The 15,547-nt window shown below is 33.7% G+C and overlaps 1 long non-coding RNA gene across 3 annotated transcripts in view; it reads right to left on the bottom strand.

Moving 5' to 3' along the window:
• LOC124992650 (uncharacterized) overlaps positions 1 to 15,547 on the bottom strand; it is a 461,214-nt gene that overhangs the window by 274,193 nt on the left and 171,474 nt on the right. For all 3 annotated transcript variants that reach the window (XR_007110158.1, XR_007110157.1, XR_007110159.1), the window contains exon 3: positions 7,249 to 7,316. This is a non-coding gene — a long non-coding RNA (uncharacterized LOC124992650). The remainder of the gene's footprint in view (positions 1 to 7,248; positions 7,317 to 15,547) is intronic.

Below are 15,547 nucleotides of genomic sequence, written 5' to 3'. Positions count from 1 at the left end.
ATTTTGAAAGATAAAATTTGTAACTCAATAGTGGTCTTCCTTCCAAGGTGCAAAACTGAACTTTAAACATGAGAAATATATCAGACAAAGTCTAATTGTAGCATATATTATGGTTAATAGCAAACATCAAAACCATCAAAATCATTAGAAACAAGGAAAAGTCTAAGAAACAGTCATAAATAAGAACAGTCTAAGGAGACATCACCACTGCATGGGATCCTGGAACAACAACAACAAAATGGCAGTCAGGACATCTTAAGAAAGTGGAAACTGTGGTTTATAATAATGTGTCAATTGTGCTTTATTAATTGTGACAAATCTATTGAATTACTATAATGAAAAACTAGGTGTTGGGTATATAGGAATTCTATCTTGAACTATCTTTGTAATAGCTTTATAAATGTAAAATTGTACTAAAATTGAGCCATGCATTTGTGAAAACTTGAAATCCCAAAAATATTGGAGACTGAGACAGGAGGGTCACCAGTTGAGTTCAGTTTAGACATCGTAATGGGAAACTATCTCAAAATTAAAAACAAACAAAAAAATTAAAAGGGCTGGGAATATCACTCAGTGGTAGAGTGCCCCTGGGTTCAACACCCAATACAAAAAAAAAAAAAAAAAAGTAGTAAAATTAAGTTTCTTTTTTTTTTTTTTTTTTTTGGTGCTGGGGATTTGGGGATTGAACCCAGGACCAAGGCAAGCACTCTACCAGCTGAGCTATCTCCCCAGCCCTAAAAGTTTCTTAAAACATAAACTCCAAAACTATAACAGCAAAGTAAGAAAAACAAAACAAAATGATTAAATACTTTATAGGTACATTACCCAAACATTTTCTTAAGTGTGAAAGTAAAGTTTAGAATGTAATTCCTGAGAAATATGTAATACAATAATAAAACTATTCCCTTGTTTCATCCTACAGTGGTTTTATTTTTATTTTTTCCTTCTCATAAACTTGATTTTCTTTTCTAGTGTTTTAAATGTAAATGTTGCTCAAGATGCTCTCTTTCTCTCTCTCTCTTCTTTTTTTTCCTTTTTTTACTGTACTTCCCTTGCTTGTCATCTCACTGACTCTGACTTTGGTTGATGAACTCCAAATCTTTAGCACAGACCCCTCTATAAGTGCCCAGACTATTTCCTAAATGCCCATAGACACCTGCTCTCCATTCATAAAACCAAAATCAGTCTTTTCCCTAAAATTGGCCTCTACTGTTTAACAGCCAACCATTGCCCCCAACACACTGGACTCAGAAAAGACCTCAAGATATCTAAACACTTTCTGGGGAAAACCCTGGAACAAGCAGAAAAACATGGGAAGAACAAGTTCTCAAGTGGAGAAAAAATTAATCATAACTTTTTGGTTAAAACATCAAGATAGTGATAAAATTTATTGAAATGGAGAGTGGGTTCTCCAGAAAGAAGGTATAAATGGCAGATTTCCATTTTCAGCTGGCCAGTTCATTCACCACAGCATTTTCCACACCATGAAAATGCTATGCTTCAAATTTATAATCTTCAGAAGAAATGTGAAATACGAAATAACAGGAATGAAAAATCCATTACAGTTCTCATGTGTCTCATCTATGCTTCATAAGTCCCATGTGAAACATAATGCAAGAAACGCTGATAAGGTTTTAGTTATAAAACCTTATGTCTGCTAAAAACATGATTAATACATTCACCTTTTTGTGCAATAGTCTAAAATACCATGAATTATGATTTATAAGGAAAACCAGTACCATATAAAATTGGACAGATATGCAGGGATAAATCCATAACCTTCGATTGTCCTCTTGAAGAATGTGGCATCTCTAATCTCAAAAATAACACCATGAATAAATGTGAACCGCCATTAGGGACCTCAGTCAAAGTGCAAAGTATGCTGTTTGTCTTGGGAGATGTTCCACCTCTAGGTAAATTCACTTGATCAGCCCCCAGGCATTCAGCACCCTCCTGCTGCCCTCAGGCAATTCTAACTCTCTGAAATCCTCCACTTTCTCCTTCTCCACAAACAGTTTGGTCCTTTGAAATAAAACTTCCTGTCAGTTCCACTTTTCAGTCAAATCTCCAATTTCCTCAGGCTGGCTGATTTTGGCAGATCCTAAGCAAAATGTTAATCTGATAATCTGATTAAATTAATTCAATGTAAGTTGTAAATGGCTAAAATCCTAAATTTCTGAGAGAATCTGAGTACTTGACAATCTAATTTGTAGAAGATACAAAGGAGATGTATTGAACTAGAAACCTGAGTGCCCTGATCACACTAAAATTTCTTTCTCTGGCCTTTCTCTTCCCTTTTTTCTTCCCTTTGTTCCTTCTTCCCTTCCCCTATTTCTCCCTTATCCCCTTCTTTCTTTCCTCGAAAGATGTTTATAACATCTGGGAGGATGTGCAGAGGTTATATGCAAATATTATATCATTTTGTGTAAAGGACTTGAGCATCCAGATAGTAGGAGACAAGAATTCAAGTAACTAGTCCAGGATCACACAGTAGATAAACTGTGTGAACTGCATGAACACATAAAAGAATGTGTACAATCTATTCCTCCAAGAATACTTACATATACATGCTTCTTTAAAATAAAGTTATACATGAATATTGATACCATTTTGTGTTTAATCTCCAACAGAAAGCTTGGGATCAGCAAGTGGAAATTAGACAAATCTGAATATCACTATGCATGGAAAATTCTGAGGGTATCTTGCATTAGTTCAGAAGAAGGCTGGTGAATGGAATATCATAGCCAGTAGAAGCAATAAAAAAGCAGAGTTACTTCCAGGTCACTTTGTCTAAGAGGTAGTCCACAAAAGAAGTAGAGGTATGAGAGTCAGGCTTGTGAGTGACACATCTAGTGGCAACAATAAACTGATCAGATAAAGACAAATTGGAAATGCTGTCTGTAGGAATCCTAACCAGTAGCTGAAAGAGAAAATGAGTTACCCTAATCACTGTAAAACAGAAGGAAATAATATAATACAGATTTATGTTATAATAAAGCATTACGTCATCTAAGAACATAGTCCAACTCAATAATATTTTGTGTTATTTCTATCAAATAAGTCATTTAGGACATTCCAAAAAACATTGCTAAAACAGAATATTACCACCAAGTATCAGGCATGCAGGGGAAACATTTGAACATTTGTTCAACAAATAATGTAGCAGGAAGTTTAAAAAGTCTGTTTTAAACTTCTTAAGGTTAAAAACAATCTAGTAATACAGATATATTATTACAAAGTGTAAAATAAAGATACCTTTCATTCATTTCTCTGTCATTCTGTTCCTCTGCTATATCTACAAACCTGGGGCTGTTTGGAATAATTTTTCACTGCATGAATAAATACATACTCACTTACATTGTTTTGTAAAAGAAACACACTAAAATTATATATCTGCATATGCACATATGTGGCTTTAATTTTATTGACATAGTTTTTCCTAAAAGAAAAGGAGTATTACAATATATATTACGCTCTAACTTGATTCACTTCATTTTTTTCAAAATATAGGTCATATAACACTTTTCGAGTCAGAACATATAGTCCTCCATACTTTTTTGAATACTTATCTAATATTCCATAGTTTGTGGTCTCCTAAGTCATTTAAAGTTCTAGAATGCCTTGTCTTTTCCTCAGGCTGGATTTTTTTACACATTTGTGTATATTATATTAGTAATTAGGGATCTAAGTTCTTACTCTTACTACTGCTCTTTAATTTTCATAGAAACTCAAGCTAAGTCTAGAGTGTTTAGTCATGGGAACACTGTATATTTTTTTCTATTATCCAGCAGAAATAAGATACTGAGGAGTTGGAAAAGGTACTTTATCCAATTACATCTCATACATTTCTCACTGTATGTTTGAGGGGGTAACAAAGTAGATCTGAAGCCAAATGACTGAGTTTAAAATACCCTGTGGACCATAGTTAAGTATGTAAAAGTTTAATAAACTTAAATTTCCAGTTACTCTGGCCAAAAGTTTATATTCAAGAAATATTAACTGACCATCTTAAAAGTAAATTCTAGGTATTGGGACGGGTGGTTAGGCAAAGCATTTCTCTGAGGATTCTAAGGAAAAACGAAACTTGCTGGCGTCAGAGCGAATGGGGTCATCCATGCAACAGCAACTACATTTCCATCCCTTTCTGCTTATCCCCCTTGGCACTAACGAGACCCCTGTGTACAGAGAAATTTTGCAGCTGGGGAGAAGAGACAAGCATCTGGCTGAGAAATAACACCACAGCTCAGAACAACTTTTGGCCTTCTATGTTGATCTTATTAAATTTCAACTGTTTCTTCTGGAAAAACAATTCACCAGAGAAAAAAATATATATTACGAAAAAGACTTCTAGTGCCATGAGTAAAGCTTCAAATATCTTTCAGGTGGAGAACATATTCACCATCAAATAGAGACATGAGCTGGTATAGCAAGCTTCCCTGGGGCTTATGTGGAAACCAGCATCATCTCCCTCTCTCCCCCACTAAAAGAATTGCCAAAGTACATGAACTATTTCTTTATAACTGACATATTTAAATAAAAAGAGAAAATGATTCACCAGTTGGTATAGACATAGGTTGAGAACCTTTGTAAATAGCGTTCAGTGAAAACAAAATATGTTGCTGTAATAGCAAAGAAAAAATACCATCCTCAGTGAACGTGGAGGCAGAAAGGCAAATTTTCTGTATTCACAGGGATGGAGGTATTGTGTAGGAAGCAGAGCAAAACAGTTCCAGAATTTTCATCAAAGTAAAATAAATGTATATATAATTTATATGTTATATACACAAATATATGTATACATAATTTATGTATTTTATATATATTTATATACATATGACTGGGGGAGAACTGGTTTTCTATTTGTAACTGTGAGCAAAAGCAATCAAAAACAAAACAAAACAAAACCTTGGAGATGATAGAGACTGATATTCACATTATAGGGGTTGATATCAGCAGAATATTTTTAAAAAGTAATGTCTTTCAAAAATATACATTTTTCAACAAATGGTGCTGGCAAAACTGGAAATTCATATGCAGTAAAATAAAATTAAACTTCTATCTCTCACCCTGCACAAAACTCAACTCAAAATGGATCAAAGACATAGGAATTAGACAAGAGACCCTGCACCTAATAGAAGATAGGGTACGCCCGAATCTTCATCATGTTGGCTTAGGATCAGACTTCCTCAACAAGACTCCCAAAGCACAAGAAATCAAAGCAAGAATCAATAAATGGGATGGATTCAAACTAAAAAGCTTTTTCTCAGCAAGGGAAACAATCAAGAACATGAAGAGAGAGCCTACAGATGGGAGAAAATCTTTTCCACACGTACTTCAGATAGAGCACTTATCTCCAAAATTTATAAAGAACTTACAAAATTTACACCAAAAATACAAAGAACCCAATCAATAAATGGGTCAAGGAACTGGACAGACACTTTACCGAAGAAGACACACAGGCAATTAATAAATATATGAAAAAGTGTTCAACATCTCTAGTAATTAGAGAAATGCAAATTAAAACAACTCTAAGATTTCATCTTACTCCAATTAGAATGGCTATTATCAAGAACACAAACAATAATAGATATTGGCATGGATGTGGAGAAAAAGGCACACTCTTACATTGCTGGTGGAGTTGCAAATTGGCGCAGCCACTCTGGAAAGCAGTATGAAGAATCCTAAGAAAACTTGGAATGGACCCACCTTTTGACTACTATCTATAAAGGGAACATTAGCACCCCTCTCCCCAAAAAACGAAAAAAAAAAAACCAAAAATATACATTTAGTCACAAAAGTTATCTTAAGAATTTGCATAATGATTATAAAACCAATGCAAATGGATTATTATGTATTTGTTTATTTTTTTTTTCCAAGAATGACTATACAAATTCAGTTCATGTTTTAGAGACTTACAAATGGAAAGTACTGGTATGGGGATGAAATTCATTGGTAAAGTCATACAAGGCCCTAAATTCAATCCCTGTACCCAAAACAAAACAAAACAAACAAGCAAACTAAAAACGCAAAAGTACCAACAAAAATGTTTTGAATAGTTTTTACCCTGTGAAGAACATTATTAATTTAAGAAGGGATACAAGGTACAAAATTTACAGCTAACATCACTAATCATTATGAAAATAAATACACTAAACTCTACACTTTCTTCAGAATCTTTGTATAAATCACATTTGTTCTAAAGTTGTAAAACCATGTTAGGTAAACATTTTTGCGTCACCAATATACTTGAAAAATTGATTAAACCCACTATCTCCACTGACTTCAAAAGAAAAGGAATACACATACAACATATACTGCATGTATTTCCAAAATGATTACTGACTACCTTATATAGCACTTACTCTGATCCTAATTTAAGAACTTTTAGTTTAGAAGAAAGGTGCTAACTAAATAGAGACCTACTAGTTGTTTCTGAAATCAGATAAATATGAGGAAATATAGTTTGTTCCATCATGATATTGTAAACATACAGCATTTTCTTGGGCACTTGGTGGGGTGACATGGCACTGGGGAGTAGAGTACACAGCCAACAGTGTGACTCTGCTCATGCACCAGGAAGAACTCTGCATCTTTCTTCCTTTATTTTTCCTTTGCATTCTCCATCTATCACCCATTCTTTGGGACATCCTACATATGGCATTCTGAATTGTGTGAGAAGTAAAAAGAATCCTTACCCAATAAATATAGTTCTAAAATTCACTGTAGAACAAAGGCACTAGAGATTCTTATAAACTATGTAAAACTAACCTGCTTTTGTACACTTTAAAAAAACCCTTTAAACATCAAGACATATTTATTCAACTGCTGCATATGTATATCAAACAGTTTGAGTAACCTAAATAACCAATTTTAAGAGACTGTAATCTTGACTTGCTATTAAAACCAGTATTGTAATCTGAGATGTCATATTAACAAACTGTGGCTATAGGAGCAAAATATATATATATGCCTTAATCACACAAGCTATCTTAAATTTGCTCTGATTAAAACCCACAGTAAAAATTACCTGAGATGGGTGACACTCAAGTGTCTTTCACAACAAATTTATCAAAATAAGCTTATAAAAGTAGACCAATTTTTATATAATTGGGTCATTTGTCAGAACGGCTTACAACAGTGACTACCATAAATATGCATTTTATATGAATGCAACTGACAAAAGATAACTGCTGCACAATGGAACCCCAGTGGAACTTAGTTACACTGGTCTATATGAAAGTCACTTACCACATTGCATATTTCATTCTTTGTTCAAATCTTGACACTGAGAGTTGTCTTCATCTCAGAAATAGTTCCTGAAAAGTAAAAAGATTATAAGTGACTGCACTTATTTGTAGGCATACAAATATTTCCCCAAAATAATGAATATTTTAGCAATTTTCAATATTTATTAACAAAGATCCAGAAACTATCGGCAAATTAGTAGATTTTCTGTAATAACTCAATTTTTTCATTGAATGTTTTCAGTGATTAAAATGTCTACACATCTTTGAAAAGTTTAAATGTGCATTTTATTTTTGTCCCTAAGGCTAATATCTATATTGTTGTTGTTGTTTTCTGTTTTTAAGCACAAATTGGAGGTGCCAAGAGGTTCTAATTTGATAAAACAAACATGAATTACATTTCAGAACTCAAGTGTCAGAAAAGGTATCCATTTAATCTAAGGATCACTAATAGGAGCAACAAAGTCACCAAATGATTACATCCTGCCTCAGCATATTTAGTGTGTTAAAACAATTCTATTCAAATAACTTCCCAATATATTATTCTGATGGGAAATGCATTATTTTGTTCTAGTTTTTCCTACCCTTATTTTATAAATGAAAGAATGAATACATGGATTTTTAAAAATGCCAAATGATCTCTCTATTAGAGTGTAGCATTATCATCCCAAAGAGCATGCTGTTTGCAAGACTGATAATTAAACAAACAAAACAACAACCCAGAGGTGATTCATTTCTGGTCAATTTATGAATCAGTATAGAAAAAAGACATGGGACTAGTTTATGCAGCCCACAAAGATCATTTGAAGGATTCACAGTCCATTGAGGAAAACAATGCAGACACCACAACTAATGATAAAACACGACACAGGGACATTCATTACAAATAGAAGAGTCCTCTCATTCTTTTTGAGTTGAACAGGGTAAGTATCACAGAGATATAATTTAAACTGTACATAAATGAAAAGTCAATATGTTCAAACATGGAGCAAGAGAGAGGGAGAAAAATCCAGATGAAGAATATAGCATGGTTAGCCAGCAAAGGACAAAGTGAGATGAAAGAACCAAATGAGGGGATTTAACTATAGTCCAAGTGAGGGAGCCCAGTAAGAGCAAGAAACTCATGTTTATAAGGGACATTTTAATGACTTTAGGTTGGTGGTTGAGTTGGAAAGTACGGAAATTCAGAACTAAAATTCAGGACAATTATCCACATTAGACATGAAGATTGAATCACATGCATAAGGGTGATAACAGAAGTTTTAGGAGCCTTTGAGAGCATATATTTAGTAAGTTAGAAAAGGTAAAAATGAGAAGAAAGAGTCAAGGAAGAAGAAAGAGAATGCAGAGAGTGTATGTCAGATATCATGAGGTTAGAGTTTCATGAAGAGTGTCCAACACGGTCAAATGAGGCACGTAGTTAACAGATGTGGTTCATACCAAGTAAAGTGTACTCTCTGAGGGAACTGTTTCATTGAGGTGGTGAGGAAAGAAACCAGATTACAGATTGGTTATGGTAAATGAGTTGATGCAAAAAGTGTTCCAAATGAGTAGGGAAATTACTGAAAAATCAGGCATCGGAGGTGGGGAGATAGCCCAGGAGTAGAGAACTTGCCTAACATGTGCAATGCCAAGGAAGGAATGAAGGAAGGGGAAAGGGGAAGAAGAGAGAGAGAGAGAGAGAGCGCATCTGGGACATTTTCCAGAAAGAAAGTCATATTGAAAAGTGGGGAGAAAGAAGCTAAATACATCAAAGGATGCTTAACCAATCAATTTAAATGTGGCATATTTTAATGTGCTTTTTGTGTGATTTCTGTGATATTCACTGAAGAAGTGCATCAATCAAATGAGATTTTTCAGCCAGGAAAATTAAGAGATACCCTTGAACAACTAAATTTCAACATCTTAATAACCTACAGGTTATTAAGAAAGAACACATGTAATATGTGTGTTTTTAAAAAACTGTATTCATATTTTAAAAATATTTTGAAAAAATATGTATTCTCATATTAACAGTGCCTTACCAAGCTCTGAAATATAATCTCATAAATCTTTTTTAAAAAGGACAAAAACACCAGCAAAGAAGAAAAATAACATATTTTCTACTTTTAAAAATATCCTCTAAAATATGCACTCTTACCACAGGAAAAATAAAATATGATTTAACAAAGCATTTGGGAAAATAAATCTTTTCCACTCTAACAATCCTCACAAATATTCCTGATAATATAAATACATTTCTGAAGGATATGTGACTGCTTATACATCAGACAAGTGGAAATTGACAATTCTACAAAATGATTAGATTGTACTCTTTATTAAAGTCAAGGTCATGATGGGAGAAGAAAAACTGAGGCTATGTCAAACTTGGGAGAACTAAGGTGACACAATGTTGGATCCTGGATCAATTCTTATCCAAGAAGAAAGATCTTAAGTAACTGAGGACACTTGAAGAGGTTTACAGATTTGTTAATAAAATTGTTTCAATTAATCTCCTGGTTTCTATAGTTGGCTATGTAAGAAGTTAACATTTGGGAAGATGGATGAAAACTATATGGGAATTTCTGTACTACTTAAAAAAATATTTTGGTAAATTGCAAAATAATTAAAGGTGAAAAGGTTTACAAAATAATTTATAGTTATAAATGAAATTTAGTGAAGAGTCATATATGCAGGGAATAAGAGAACAAAACTTGATTACGTTCTCCTTGGACCATGATTTTATTTTTAAACATGACCAGAAGCAAGTGACAATAAAGAAATACAGCAAAAATACCTGGGTCTTAAAGAAGAAATTCCTCATTTAGAGGTATAAATTGGTTAAGTAAATAAACTAATAAAAACTCAGAAGTCTCTAGTCTCCATTTTCATGTTATTCTCCTACTATAAAGAGATTGCTAAGGCCAGTTTTAAGTTGCCTTTCCATTCAATTTTGAGCACCTCCTCTGTGCACAACACTTAATCATAAAGCAAACATAGCCTCTGGCTATGAAAATGTTGGTGGATTATTATACCTGTGTCCCATTAACAGTACTTCACAGGATGTGTAATGACAAAAAGGCAAGCCAAATAGAAGAATGAGGAAATATTTGGATTTACCTTTCAGAAGACTGGACCAATAGCTGTCACATGGAGAAAAGGAGGAAGCACAGGAGGGAGGTAGGGTTATTTAAAGGTAGCAAAGATTTCTTATGAGTACTGCTTGAAGCATAAAGGAGTTGGAAAAGCCAAGGGGAGAAAAAAATCCTAAGCAGAGGTATGAGGTTAGAAAATGACAGAGTTGTTGATTATCCAATTCAAATGAGAAATGGAAGAGCTCCAAGGTTGGAATTTCATAGAGTGATAGGATGTGAGGAAGACAGGTTTAAAGAGCCTTGGAACTCCCAGCAAATTATGTGTTGTAAGTAAATACCAATCTCTCCCACACAGAAGGCCAGTTATATGAAATGCTGTACAATCCATTACAGTCCTCTAATTCAGTAAATTTCCATAGAATCCAAAGCATGAAATACATATGTTAGCTACTCTCTCCAAAATGGTGCTGGCTAATTGCCAAGAATTGGAATCTTAAAACTATGCTCTGAGTATATCTTTTTATAAGCAACCAACTGCCATCCTCCTGCCCACTTCTAGTAGGCTAGTAATTGAGGATCACAGACGAGTATCAACTGTCCACTAAAACATTACAAAACTGAAAATCTCTGTTAATTCAATTAAAAATTTACTTTAGCAGCACTTGCTAAGGCATTTTAACAGCATTTGCCCATGAAAAAATAGTCCCAGAATATGTTAATTAGTCTGATGCCAAAATGTATTCCCTCATTTAGTTTAGTAAATACTGGAATAAGCAAGATTAATCAGATTATTTGTTGTAAGAAATATCAGAACTTTAAGAACACTAATGAAAATTATGGTATTTAATAGGGGAGATGAGATGCACTGCGATTCAAGCCCAAAAGAGATCTAATGACTCAAGTGTCCAGAGAACACACATTGGAAAACAGTGAGGAAAATGTTTATCTGTTTGACCTCATTTTAAGTATATCAGACAGTCGATGGTATACCTTAACCAAATGTCTATGAGGAAAGAGGAAATCTCTCTAAAGTAATTTGATTTTTGCGTACTTGTTGTCCTTTCAACTTTTTCAACAAAGTCGTCTATTGGAAAATATCTTGGAAAAATGTCTCTTCTTTTAAAATGGAAATTGTTAAGGGAAAAATCATGATTCCAAATCTCTCTGAGCAAAAAAGCTATTGTATCAATGGGAAAGCTGAATTTTATTCATATAAGAATGTGGTTGAATCATTTCAAATGATGATGTTGACACCAACATAAAAGAAGCACAGCAATAGAAAATCAAGAATGTTAATCACTAGATAGTCAAGGAAACAAAAATGTAAGAAATGGAGCAGTAGTTTGAAAATGTTGATGTACTTCATAGACCTTTAGGCCCTACTACAAGGCAGCCATACTCTATACCAATGTAATGTCAGCACTTTAGAATTGGTCATAATTTGGGGTATTAGGTTCTAAAGAAAAAATGGAGATTTGTCAAATATGATTCTGTAGCATGTAAATGTTCAATCGTAAAGTCAGCAGAAAGAATGCACGTGACCAAAAACATTAATATGTTAAATTTTATTTCAAAATGCCAATACATAGTCATTAGATTATTTTATTAAGAAGCTAGTATTATGTAATAGTACTAAGGATATTGAAATTAAAGTTATTTCTCATATCTGCTGTCATATTTCATCACACATTAGTTAAGGTTTACTTGGCATTTTCATTAGGCAATTTACATAATCATTTTTGTTTTACAGTCATCTCAATCAACAAATGGGGAAATTATACATTCTCAAGTGGATGATCACAATTGCTAGACATGTGGTGGACCCCAAATACTCTTAAAAGAAAGCATCATGTATATCTTAATACAATATTTGTTTTGAGGATTTATCAGCATCCAAAAAATTTTCTAACAGAGTTCTATAATCAGGTCCTCCCATATAAATAATCCCTCACTGGACTGTGATATTCACTCTGTCCAGAATGTAAAATGCTTTAGGAGTATAAAAGTCCTAGTGTGGAAGCTAGTGAGGAAAAACAAAAAGAAATGTGTGGAGGGGGATCTCATGAAAATAGAAGGGAGATCAGTAGAGTAGAGGAAAGAAACTAGGGTTATGGAGAAGGGGAGTGAAAGGGGAACTATTGGAGAATGATATTGACAAAATTATACTGTTACATTGTGTGCATGTATGAATATGTAAAAACAAATCCCACCGTTATGTACAGCTATAATGCCTCAACACAAATATGGAAAATAAAATAAAATTATCCCATTTCTTAAAAAAAAAAAAAGAGTCCTAAGCAATAACTGAATTTGACTGCTCTTGCTTCTAATAAGAATGGAATTAATATCACTAAACTTGCTCCAGGTTGTTACTGCATTTTTTTTCTTTCACCAGCTCTTCATTCTCCATGATACCAAGCAAACTCATGAGGAAAAAAATGTCTGTCACTGTATCTAGAGTTTTCAGGAAAGTATGATGATCAGAATAGATTGAGTTGATTTTAAAAATATTAGAATTCTTAGATACAAACTTATTTTGAGTTCAGAAATAATGAGCTTACTAGAGCAAAATTTGTCTATTTTCTTCTCCAATCAATGAGTACCTCTTGTTCAAGATTCCTTGTAACTTGAGGGGTATGTGCCAGTCTTAGGTGAACAGCTACCATGCATGAAGGAAACAGTCTTCTCTTCCAATGACTGGAATGTTCTTTCCCCCAGATATAGATCAGATACAGATATGGCCAGACCCTCAAATTTTCCATGCTATTACTCAAGGGTTGTCTTCTTGGTGAGTTCTCATTGACTACATTACCTATAATTTTTAACCACACTGACATTTCTATCCCCTCCATCTTCTTTATTTTTTAAACTTTTATAAACACATTATTTTATATACTGCTTGTTATCTACATTTATCTTCATCACTAAAATGTAGGGTCCATAACAGCAGGAAATTTTGTCTGTTTTTTAGTTCTGTGGTGTCAACATGGCACAGTCCCTGTTATGGTTTGTATAGAAGATGTCCCCAAAACATTAATGCAGAAATATTTAGGGGTACAATTATTAAATGAGGAGAGCTATAACCTAATCAGTCATCCTAGTTTGAAAGGTCTAAATGGATGGTAACTACAGGCAGATAGGATCTGGCAGGAGGAAGCGAGTCACTGGGAGCATGCTCTGGAAGAGTTCATCTTCTCTGTGGCCCTTGCCCTTTCTCTCTACGCTTCCAGGCCTCTATGAACAGAAAAGCTTCCCTCTGCCATGATGTGCTGCCTCCCATTGAGTACAAAGCAATAGTCAGCCCACCATGGCCTAAAGCTCTGAAACTTTGAGCCAAAAATAAGCTTTTCCTCCTCTAACTTGCTCTTTTTGGGTATTTTGGTCACAGCAATGAAAAGCTGACTAACGCAGTCCCTGATACCTAACAGGTGCTCCATGAAATGTTGCTGAATGAATGAATCACTGCTTCATTAAAAAATAAATCTCTTCTATTTGTACAGATAATTCTGCTATTTGGTACACTTCACTATGTAATTATCAACTCAAAACTTTTTAATTGTTCAATAGCAATGAGTAAAGGCTGACATAAGCACATGATAAAATACTGGACAATCAATAAAACGTTGTAAAATATGTAATATAATGAGCAAATGTTAATGCAATGTGTAAAACAAGCTTAAAAGAAAAATCTTAAGCCAACCATGGTGGCACAGGTCTATAATCCCAGCTATGTGGAAGACTGAGGTGGGAGGAGCAGAAGTTTGAGGCCAGCCTCAGTAACTTAGTGAAACTTTGTCTTAAAATAGAAAATAAAAAGGATTGGGGTTATATATCTCAGTGGTTAAAAGAACAAAACAAAACAAAACAAAAACCCTCTGGTTTTGACACCCAGTACCAAAAGAAAAAAAAAAGTTCAAAAGGTATGGTAAAATAAGTTGAATATAGAAAGAAAATATCAATAGATTATCTCATCTATATCTTAAGAATTTTATAGATTCATCTTTTGCTTTCTCAAGTTTTTTTTCACTATAAATCCCAATGGGCACACTCAATATGCCAGGCCTAGTTATCTCACTGTTTACCTAGGATTTAAATTTGGTATTATTTTATGGCTATCTTTTGACCTTTGGAAAAGCTCCCAGAAGGCAAGGCCATGTATAACACTGCTCTGCAGCATCTATTCTATAGCATATGCATGATCACAGCTTATTACATGTGTGCATACTGACAGGTTGTTTGATTCACAAAAGGCATCATGTATGATAACCTCAGAAATAGGAATCAAATATTGTATAATTTCACATACACCATCTGCAACCATAGGGATATGTTGCTGTAACCTTAAAGTCAACCAGCTATTGAGGGCAACCCTAAGATAAGAGACTAGCAAATTAAGCACTTATTCTGTAATGATGTATCATTTAGGATATCATGACAGTTTAATTTAAAAATCGAAGGAAAAGTCACCCTTGACAAAGGATGCACAGATATGAAATCAAATGCACTATCCTTGAAAGCAATTTTCAAAGATATTTACATTTTTTATATCACAACTGTCAAAAATTAGGAAATTTAGATTTAATATCATTAACATTTGTACAATATGCATTTATCAATGTGAGTTCAAAGCCAGTCTCAGAAAAATCGAGGCACTAAAGCAACTCAGTAAGACCCTGTCTCTAAATAAAATACAAATAGGGCTGGAGATGTCTCAGTGGTTGAGTGCCCCTGAATTCAATCCCCAGTACCCCACCCCACAAAAATGCATTCCTTAATATAAACCTTTTAAACACACTGATAAAAATGTTAAGCATCTAAAAAATCTCTGAATGTCTATAAATTCTTAGTATTTTACTGATTGCTTTACTAACATTCAAGATGGTTTACATATTTTAAATAGTCATAACTTTTCTCAAATTAGTCATGGCTTAAGAGTAGCTTTTATACTAGTATCTTTTATGATTTGGTGTGCAATTTTTTTGCTATGAATAAATGTTCTTACAATATTATTTTGATTTCTCTCATTTATTGTAAGAATATCATAGCCCTGAACAATGTTCAGCTTATTCTCAAAAGTTTTATCATAAGGAGATTAATTTTTAAAGTAAGCTTATTTCCTTCAGGTTTTGTATTTAATTAGTACAGACTGTTTTTGAATGAAAGAGAGAAGCAACAGCCATTTTACAACCATCCTGATTTGATTCCAAACACAAGTACATTAAATATCAT

The sequence above is a fragment of the Sciurus carolinensis genome, chromosome 9 (assembly GCF_902686445.1).
Source record: "Sciurus carolinensis chromosome 9, mSciCar1.2, whole genome shotgun sequence".
Classification (NCBI taxonomy): Eukaryota; Metazoa; Chordata; class Mammalia; order Rodentia; family Sciuridae; genus Sciurus; species Sciurus carolinensis.
This window is presented reverse-complemented; position numbering and strand designations above follow the sequence as displayed.